This window comes from Syngnathus floridae, chromosome 3 (assembly GCF_059516105.1).
Source record: "Syngnathus floridae isolate MCC-2025c chromosome 3, RoL_Sflo_1.0, whole genome shotgun sequence".
In the NCBI taxonomy this organism is placed as follows: domain Eukaryota; kingdom Metazoa; phylum Chordata; class Actinopteri; order Syngnathiformes; family Syngnathidae; genus Syngnathus; species Syngnathus floridae.
Window position 1 is genome coordinate 17,545,343 of NC_142415.1, and position 10,749 is coordinate 17,556,091.

A 10,749-nucleotide genomic window follows, 5' to 3' on the forward strand; every position below is an offset into this window, starting at 1 on the left:
AGAGAAGTTAGGCTTAACTGCAACTGAACATATCTGTGCACATGAATACTATTCTGCAGGGAGAAGATAATGTTTTGATTTGCATGTAAATTGTTTTCTTCAGGTTGGAACCAACAATCTGTGTTTTTAGCATACATGTGTTTAGATGTTGAATTTTATTTGTATTTATTTGCTGCACAGGTGGCAGACTCAAGTGGAGCTGATATCTACTTATCAACACCTAATACACAATCCCAGGTAGGCATTATGCCACATGCCTGTTCAGTATAAATGCTACCTACTGACACTGAATGAGGTCGACTTGTCAATTTTACGCTCGCAAAGGTAATATCGGAATTGTGACAGTTCTAGCAATTCTGTGTAAAAGCCACTAGTCGGCAAATTATAATCTGTGAATTGCTCCATTCTTAAATCCCGCTCACCAACAATTTCCATAATCAAAAGTAGAATGATATTTTTTGAATTAATTTTCCATTTTCCCGTGCAATTTGTTAGTTAAATCAATTTATTCATTTTATCCCATTGCAATCATTCTCGGCTACTGACGGGGCATTGGGGCAGAGGGGATGGGGGTCTTACATCCAGGCCTGAAATCTGTTCAGCTGGACGGGGGTCAAACAGGCAGGGGGCATGGCGATACCAAGCCAGCTGGAGCCCAATGACTTGACCCGGCATTACTTCCAGAATGTCCCATTTGTGGCCATCCTGCTGGCATTCCTGGAAGAAGCCACCCTTTCTTATTATTAATGGTCTGATTTGTTGATGTGCTGGACTGGATGACCCTGAATGAGCATATGGCATCATTCACTCATTGGATAGGATGGGACACCTCCATGGATTCCATATCAGGGCTGTCCATTCATTCTGCAGTTTGGAAAGACATCATTCACATCCCGATTCGGGATTATAAAGAACAGATGACCCCCATCACTCCACCCCCAAAAAATATATAAAACAAAAACAATCAGTTTGCTATCAGTGCAGTTTGAACAAAACAATAATATGGAGAAATTGTGTCAAATTGTCAGGTTGACCTGGCCAAGCTCCTAATAAAATGAAAAAAAAAATCATATTTAACTTAACATGATACAGAACGGAGACAAAAAAAAAAAAGGCTGCATAATGCAATGTTTTCTAGTGTCTCATGACACTGAGCATTTTAGAATCTTAGAGTCTGCCGGCATTGTTTGTTTCTCCATTCGCAGGAGTAATTAAGCAATGGCTGCTGAGTAAATGAACTTTGCAACAAGCTGTCAATAAATCTGTTTCATGCTAACTTAATTTGGCTAAGCGCTGTGTTACAGAACCCAGCGATACACACTATATCACTGGATGATGAATTATTGAGTATACAGTAAATCCATTATCTCTGGCATATTTTATTTATGATTCCGGCAAGACACGGGAGGAGTTTAACACTGCCGGGGTAATCATTGTTGTGCGTTGTGTCGCCGAATCAAAGAATGGCGCCATTTGACTGACAATTTGTTTTTGTTTGCGCGCCAGGCCCGCAGCGACATTAGCCCGATTGCCTCGTTTAACGGCATCGTTCTGTTTTCCCCTCAAGCGCCTTGTAAACACCGATGCAGCAAACGCACAACGTTCTACAGAAAAGATGGAGGGGGTCTCTGATGGTATCGCGATAATAGGTCAACAGCTGCATTTAAAAAATGGATCGTATCCTTGGCTTCGGCGCTCAGGGAGGTTGATTTGGAAGCTCAACGTTGGGCCTCGGCGGGGATGAAGGAAAGTTGCCTTTGATGAGTACAGCGTGTAAATGATTTGTGTGTGTTTGTAGGACACGGGGGCTGGCCTGCACTCGCTGCCAGAAACTTTAAAACTTTATCAGGATGTCAAGTTGATTGAACACTTGGATAAGACTATTCGGGAAAAAAGTAATGAACATTTGTGAAAATAATTCAAAATCTCAAGCTAAGCAAACAGAGTTGGTGATGAGTTTTGATTCCGGAGTCAAACCAGATTCGAAACCCCCAAAGGGTTTCTAATCTGGTTTGACTCTGCCCATTTTTGTATTTTGGTTGTACTTCCGAGATTTATTTACAGTCTAAAAAGAGGGTCGTCCCCATCGAGGACAAGCAAACAGTCTGTTCGTATGTGGTTTCCCTGAAGGGGGGGGGGGTCATCAAGGGCTTTGCTTGTGCAATCTTTCAAGGAACTCAATTATTGATGTCTTACTCACATCATAGACAAATTAGCCTCAGAGATACTTTGTGATGGTGAGGACATAGGCATGAAATATGAATTGCTAACTGGGATTGCTTTTAGTAATTGTGAAATATTCAAAATGCTACACCATTTCTTTTTTGTAGGTAATTCCATTTGGTTGTCACGTGGAATGTTTCGTCCAGGACGGAAATGGAACGCGATGTGGCGGCAAGGCGCTGACAGCAGTTAGTAGGGGGGAAAAAAAATGGGCTGGCGTCCTATTCGTCAGGGAGCTCTTGTTTGTTTTTGTGAGGCTTTAATAGTTGCGCCTTGTTAATTCTTAATTGAGGAAATGTATTTGGGGTGCATACATAGACAGATGGATGGATGAGACATTTCCGAAATGATAACCGTGCATCCGCGGGGGAAATCTTTCCCTGTCACTCATGAAAGACGACGAGCAGGCCCGAGAATATAATCCAAGCCTCCGTGGGATCTAAAATCTTTTTCAGAGCTTGCGTTCAGCTTCCTAGACAACAATAAAAACAGCTGGATTCACTTAGTTGTCCTCTTCCTAGTTTCTTTGAAAGCATCACAAACTATCAGCTCTTCCTGGAAGAATAAAGCGATGCCTTCGAGGGTTGAGCGGGTCAACGGTACAGCTCAGGAAGCTTGTTGATCCGACAAATGGGGGAATTTGCTTGTCTGTGTCAACATGTTTTGTGTCGCCTCAAACTGAGAACACAGGATTCAATAACCAGATGAAGAATTTTTTTTTTTTTTAAAGATGGAGAAAATACATACTGGCCAGTGAATAATGAAAATCTGCACATGATAACAAAGTATTTAAATTATTTTCATTAATTGGGGAGCCACCTTTAACTCATTTTGATTTAAATGTGTATTTATTTTACTTTTAACGTGCAATATATTTTGAATTATAGCGTACCATATAGTGTCTGTATTTTCTTATAATATGTAAGCGCAATGCTCAATGTTCAAACCATGTATAATGTAAAGGAATCTAAAAAATTACAATAAAAATAAAATAAAACCTAGTTCAAAATAAAGCCTACAAAGCTACTTTATTATAACAGAGGTCATTATGGTGGTATTTGAAGAGTCAAATATTTTTTAGTACGACAGTTAAAAATGTCCAAATGGTAAAACAGCAACATATTTTATATTGTTTAAAACACTTTATAAAATGTCTCATTCAAGCAACACAAATTGATGCAAAACCCTGTTCTCGACTTTGCACTCATGCAAACGTACAGTCCGTATTCTTTCATGAAACAATATATAACATGCCAAGCGTTCCCCGAGTGCCGCACACAAATGAATTAATGCGCAAGGCTGCTTTGCTCACTAGATAGATGGCTTTCATTTAATTTACGTAATATTCCCAGAAGAATCGTTTATACGGCGGCGTGCAATATCACTGGGAATGTTTGGCCTATAAAGAAATTAACTTTGTCTCTATGCTAAGTACACCAATGCATCAAGCCATTACATCTTCGTGATAGATGAATCACACTTGGTATTACGTGGGACAAATGTATTCATATTGCATATTTTTCTAATTTTGCCTGTCTGACCATCTGTGTGTGTCTCACTGTGATTAATCCACTGATCCTGTTGATACCAAGGGCGGCTTGCGTTCCTTGCACACACAAGAGCTGATATGGAGCCATAATCCAACATATTATTATTATTATTATATTTGAAATATTCCTCAGTATCTGGGGCACAATGAGACCTGATTTCATTATCTCTGTGCGCGTGCGCATGTGTGGATTCATACGTGTCTTCCTGCCTTTGTTTACTTCCAGCACATAAAAAAAATCCGTGGCCGCCAATGTTGGTTTAAAAAAACATAGTGTTACATTAACCTAATGTCACAGTTTCAATTATTGCAAGGCAGTTTGTTAATTGGTTCAAAACCATATTATTTAATAAATCCCTTATGGGGTGACAATGTTAAAGGAAAAACTCAGTTCTTATAATGAGGCATGCGGTTCCTCACCCGATAAAGGTCAACTGTAAGGGTCATGGTAGGATTTAACTCGATTGTGATTAAAGTAATTCTTCCATGTAAGACAAAATCTAATGTAATGGGTTAGGGGTGAGGTAAGGAGCAAGTTTATGTGTGTGAGGTCAAGTTTAAAACAGCGAACAACATTGTAGGATGTGGCCTTGTGTAGCTAAGGAGGTCAATTTGTATTGAATCAGGGGTAAAGGTTGCTCCCCCGACATGCTCAACACTGACCCAAATTCCATCAATCCTGCCCTTACACAAAGCCCATGATTATTTCTTACACTAAATGAAGTGAGGTAAGGATTACACTCCTATTATGATTTATCACCCATATGCAAGTAAAACTTCTACATTATTAAATTACACCGTAGGAACTTCATTAATAGAAATTAAAACTGCGAGCAGCAATGAATGGGCACTCAACAGATTATCAGAGTTTGACACAATGGCAATATAAGATGGCGTAACGTTTGAGTTACAGGTACCAATTACCTGGTTTCTAATTGAAGCTTGTCAAGGAATTCTGAAGATACTTTGAAAAAAACTGCTTTAATCATCAGCAGAAAAACTAAACTCACAGTAAGTGTGCATTAGTGATAAACATGAACTGGAAGCCGTGGCTGACGGGGGCTGTCCTCAGACTGTTGAGGGCCAGGGACAAGGCTTTCAGAGCGGGGGATGAGGCTGGCTTGAGGACAGCGAGGGCCGACCTGTCCCGAGGCATCAAAGAAGCGAAGAAGGCATTCTCGTGCAAGGTCTCCACGCACTTCAAGGACAGCAAGAACGCACGTAGCCTTTGGCGGGGCATTCAGACCATCACGGACTACAAGCCCACGCCGAGGAGCTGTGAGGGCGACGTCCGTCTGCTGAACGATCTGAACCGCTTCTTTGCTCGCTTCGACGCCCAGAACAGCACTTGCCCGCTGAAGACCACTCCCCCCCCCACGAGCAGCCCCTGCGCCTCTCTGCCGACGGTGTGAGGAGGGCGCTTGCCGCTATTGACACCCGTAAGGCGGCGGGCCCTGACAACATCCCGGGTCGAGCGCTGAAGGACTGCGCTGGGGAGCTGTCGGGTGTCTTCACGGACATCTTTAACGTTTCCCTGCAGCAGGCCATCGTGCCCTCGTGTTTCAAGGCTGCCACCATCGTTCCTGTGCCGAAGAAACCTGCACCGTCCTGCTTCAATGACTACCGCCCTGTGGCACTGACGCCCATCATCATGAAGTGCTTTGAGCGGCTGGTCATGGAGCACATCAAGTCCGTTCTCCCCCCCACCATTGACCCTTTCCAGTTTGCGTACCGTGCCAAGCGGTCCTCTGAGGATGCCATCTGCTCTGCCCTCCACTCGGCCCTCACCCACCTGTAGAGAAAGGACTCATATGTGAGGTTGCTGTTTGTGGACTTCAGCTCTGCCTTCAACACCATTGTGCCGCAGCGACTCATCTCCAAACTCGACGAGCTGGGCCTCAGTACCTCCCTCTGCAACTGGCTACTGGACTTCCTCTGTCAGAGGCCTCAGGTGGTGCGTGTTGGCGACAAAATCTCCGCCAGCATCACGCTGAGCACGGGGGCCCCCCAGGGCTGCGTGCTCAGTCCATTGCTCTTCACCCTGCTGACGCATGACTGCTCTGCGACCTACAGCGACAACCGCATAGTGAAGTTTGCTGACGACACGACTCTGGTGGGTCTCATCACGAAGGGCGACGAGACTCGGTACAGGTCGGAAGTTGACCTTCTGACCACGTGGTGCAGGGACAACAACCTCCTGCTGAACGTCAATAAGACCAAGGAAATCATTGTTGACTTCCGGAAGGGTCACACAACACACCTGCCGCTGATCATCGACGGTGCTGTGGTGGAGAGGGTGAGCTGCACCAAGTTCCTGGGGGTGCACATCAGTGAGGACCTCTCCCGGTCCGCAAACACCTCGTCACGGGCAAAGAAAGCTCAGCGCCGCCTGTACTTCCTGCGGAAGCTCAGGCGTGCATGTGCTCCTCAGGCAGTCCTGTCTACATTCTACCGTGGCACCATTGAGAGCGTCCTCACCAGTTGCATCGCTGTCTGGGGTGGTAACTGGACTGAACAGATCTTGAAGGCCCTGCAGCGCATAGTGAATACGGCTAGTAAGATTATTGGTGCTTCGCTCCCCTCCCTGAAGGACATTTACACCTCCCATCTTGCCCGCAAGGCAACCTCGATTGCCAGAGATGTGAGTCACCCGGCTCACTCTTTGTTTGACCTTCTGCCCTCTGAGAAGAGGTACAGGAGCCTGCGCTCCCGCACCACCAGACTCGCCAACAGCTTCTTTCTCCAGGCTGTTAGGGCCCTGAACTCGCTACCCCCTTCTGCGTAGCGTGCGGCACTGTTGCGCTATTTTCGGGAATGTCTGCTGTACGCGCACTTGCTCCTTTTTTTTCTGCTCCTCTTATTTATTTATTTATGGTTGTGTTATTTATTCATTATTTATTCAGCACGCTTTTGTTGTACTTGTTTACTTGTTTGTCTGTTGTGAGCCATGTCTTGTCACCGTGGGATAGGGGGGAACGAAATTTCGGTTTCTTTGTGTGTCTTTGGCATGTGGAGAAATTGACAATAAAGCTGACTTTGACTTTGACTTTTATTCACTGCTAGCCCAGTACAACATGATGTTTGACGTCAATGGCAGTGAATGAGTTAAGATGGTGGACTATGACTCACACTCCATCAACTGAATATTTTTTCTTAACAGCTTCAGAAATGTCAATATTTAAAGCACGTGTGGCTAAAGTCAAACTGTGGCAGAGTTTTTACTTTGTGGAAATGGATTTGGCACCTCCGCCTACTTCATGTGTAACTCGTCAGTTTGGGTGTTGTAAAGTTCTTGAAATGTCCCGAGTCTAAGCTTCATTGTTTTGAATAGGAATTGGTGGAACAACTTCTCCAGAATTGTCTGGTTCATCTTTCATATTTAGCTGCTCCTCTTGTGATACGACACCGTTGTCATTTTGTGAATCATTGGATTCCTCGTGAAAATGCAACTCTTTGAGCCTTGTGTCAGCAGCAGCTAAACAAGTCTGAATATCAATCGCTTCCTTCTCTGCTTTAAGCTTAGCTTCTCGTTCCAACGCTGCCACTTCCAGTACTGCTGCTTTGAGCTTCGCTTCCTGTTCCAGTGTTGCTGCTTTTGCTGCTTCAAGCTCAGCCTCCCATTCCAGTGTTGCTGCTTCAAGCTTAGCTTCTTGTTCCAGTGCTGCTGCTTTTGCTGCTTCAATCTTAGCTTCCCATTCCAGAGCTGTAGCTCTAAACTTCGCTTCCTGTTCCATCTCTGCTGCTTTAGCCGCTTCAATCTTAACTTCCCATTCCAGTGCTGTGGCTTTAAACTTTGTTTCCGGTTCCATTTTAGTTGCTTGAGGTGCTACAATTCTTGCTTCCCATTCCAGTGCTGCGGCTTTAAGATTAGTTTCCTGTTTCAGTGTGGCTGCTTTAAACTTGGCCTCCTATTCTGATGCGCAGATATTTCCAATTCCGCTTTCAAGCATGCATATACAGCAGATGATGACAAGTTTAAAGGATGACCAGAAGTTGACTTAGATCTTGTGAGTTCAAGGCTTCGTCAATGTTGCCACTGGTACGCTATCAGAAATAAAGACATTGTCATTGACTTAATTTGAGTCTTCCATATATCTCCCGTGACTCATTGAAATCTCAAAACAAATTAGCCATTGGTTCAAACCAACACTACCGATCTTTGGTTGCGTCCTATCTGACTTTATTTGTTGCAACAGCCCTTTAACAAACATTGACATCTTCCACATTTTTTTAAAATTAATTTGTAATCCAACAGCTTCCATACCTTCTTCTGTAGGTTCCTCTGTAGTTGTGTCTTTATCAGGCTTTATGATGAAATATTAAAGCCTTTCAACTTGCTGGACTTAATTAGCTCCACTGCACAACACTACATAGGCCTACAGTGCCCCTTGTAATGTTGGCACAAATATTTTTATTGCACACTTAAATTCTTGCCTCCAAAATTTCAATTCCAATGCGTTAGTCAGGAGAAACGTTACTAAGCTTAATGCAATTTACTGTGAGTTATGTCTTACGTGCAGTTACTATAAATTATCCACTTAATACATTTGAGTCTGTCCATTCTTTGACACAACTGCTTTAATCATTAAAAAACAAAGAAAAAAAAACCCAGACATAGTGACACAGTAAGACTCGGTTAACAATCTGTGTGTCTCTGCAGCTCTACACTAACTGAACTGAGCCCTCTCCCCCACAATAACCAAGCTTGAAGCCCTTGCTGGACAAAATATGCAATTACATAAACAGAGTGAAACAATTGTCTGCCCTTTGGATGTTTTGTATTGAAACGTCATCATTTTCTGTTTACTAGTTAACAGCGCCCTCCTGTGGACGCGCACAGTACTAGATCTGTCAACGGCGTCAGTTATACATCCGGTGGATGCACGAAGTTGATGTTCTTCAAAACGATTTGTCCGTAAGTCTTGTGAACTTTTTTCCTGTTAGAACTTGTGTAAACGATTGTATGTTAATTTTATTTACATATCGAAGTTACGTTAGCTAACATGCTACAAGCTAACGATTGTCTAACGCGGTGTTTCTTATTGTATTTCAGTTTTACGATGGTCTTAAGAGGGCAATGGTTTGAGGCCATTCCTCAATAAATCAGCATTAAAGACAACAAAGTCTAATTATTTGGGGCATTGTTCGCTCGCTGTCTAGCTGGTGAAGACCTAGACGCTTCGGAGTGAGTACAGCACAACATTCTTCTTAACCCTGCCTGTTTTAGGTCCTTTTTCATATGTCTTGTTCTGATACAACCAGCAATTTCTTATGACTATCTTTAGTAATGTTTGAGAACAGCAGGTTCTCAGGTATTTATTGAAATCTGTAACAAAAACATCTCATGGGCTGGGCATTGAACCCTGAGGAACTCCAAATGAGACGCACATGTTGTGTGCTTCTTTTCTTCTTTCTTTCTACTTTTTGACTTTTGCATGACCATGCATGTTGTTCATCCTGTTGCTAACACACTCTTAGAACGTGCCCTTCTAAACAGGCCAATGTAAAACACTTGTCTTTCCTAAGGCGTTAGACAAGCGGGAGTGCTGGCGGCTCATGAACGAGTGTTAACTATCAACCCGTCAGTAGTAATCTTAATCTGTGGCTCTTCATGTGCACCATCAAAGCCATGCAAATGGAATAAAGTATTGATTTCTGCCACATTCTCCATTCCTACTCCATTCCCTGATCTTGTATTAATTGTCTCTATGTCCTCCCGAATAGAGGCACGCAATGCGTTTCTCCTTGTAAATCCCAATAATATAACATGAGAAATATTTATTCGTTGATTTTTTTTTTCAAATGCTTTTGTTTCAAATCTCTATATCTCATTGCAGATCCAAAACTTGTCAATGGCAGATCAGGGGATTTGAAAGGGTTTAGAGCTGTAACAGATGGTTTTTCTATCATGTGTCCTAAATGCTAATCCTGTCAATGCCAAAGCAGCTGTGATTCATGCATTATAATGTGGTCTATTGGGAGGAGGGGAAATGACAATGTATGTATCCCTCACATTTTGGAATACTGATTGGCTGTCACGTAAAACATGATTTAAAATAATTTATTAAGTTTAGTTGGTTTTGATCAATTTGTTTTGGGGAAACAAAGAAAAACCATCATAAAATGACACAAACTATTGTGGCTGTCTTATATCAAATATGTAAGTGAAATTACATATTTACTTAGTATTCAAAAACACCATGACAAATAACACCTAAAACACATTTTCATTGTTTGTTTTTGTTTTGTTTTAGCCACGCATGATCATATCATACGTACTTTTGCTAAATAAAGTGGAGAACGTAAACTATAAAAACATAAAATAAAGGTTTATTCTTATTTTTGTTATCAAATGCTGACAATTTAAGCAAAAGAAAAATTAGAACCTTGCAATTCTTTTAGTTGACCACTTGAGGACACAACCTACAAACAGAAGGCAATACTGCTGTCCAATCTCTCTCTCTCTCTCTCTCTCTCTCTCTAGATCTATACTACTCATATATACATCTAAAAGAGTTTTCAAAAAGCCTGTGGCGTCCAAGATTCCACTTTTACTGTCCAGCCCTGCACGATTGTTTTCCAATCCATCCAAATGCCGCATGTGTTGTAAGTGAGTGGATGGCACCCTTCAGCGTTCTAATTGATGCCTACTGGGCGCAGTCCGACAGAAGCCGTCTCCTGGCAGCCACATGGGAGGAAACCGCTGCCAAGGCAGCTTTCCTATCAGATTGCTCTTTGAACTGGAGGCTTATGAGCTTCTGACGAGCTCAGACTCCGCGTGGTGGCACACAGCATTGCCTCTTTGCCTTCCTTCCTCCGTTCAATCCCACAGACTGAGCAGGAATCCACAAAGTCAACACGGTTGGCTAAAGACGGGAAATGCCCCGCCGCTTATCTGTCACAAACGTGTGCGATCTCTGGCGCGCAGTGATTCCGACTTAACTCTAAATGGAAACAGTGTTGTTTCTTTTCGTTTC

At 42.8% G+C, this 10,749-nt stretch overlaps 1 long non-coding RNA gene across 1 annotated transcript; it reads right to left on the bottom strand.

The window, feature by feature from the left end:
• Nucleotides 1–6,803: 6,803 nt before the first annotated feature.
• Nucleotides 6,804–8,536, bottom strand: LOC148400890 (uncharacterized). Its single transcript, XR_015857492.1, has 2 exons — nt 8,037–8,536; nt 6,804–7,816 (listed from the first exon to the last, which is right to left on the bottom strand). It is a non-coding gene; the product is annotated as an uncharacterized LOC148400890 (long non-coding RNA).
• Between the last annotated feature and the right edge of the window lie 2,213 nt (nt 8,537–10,749).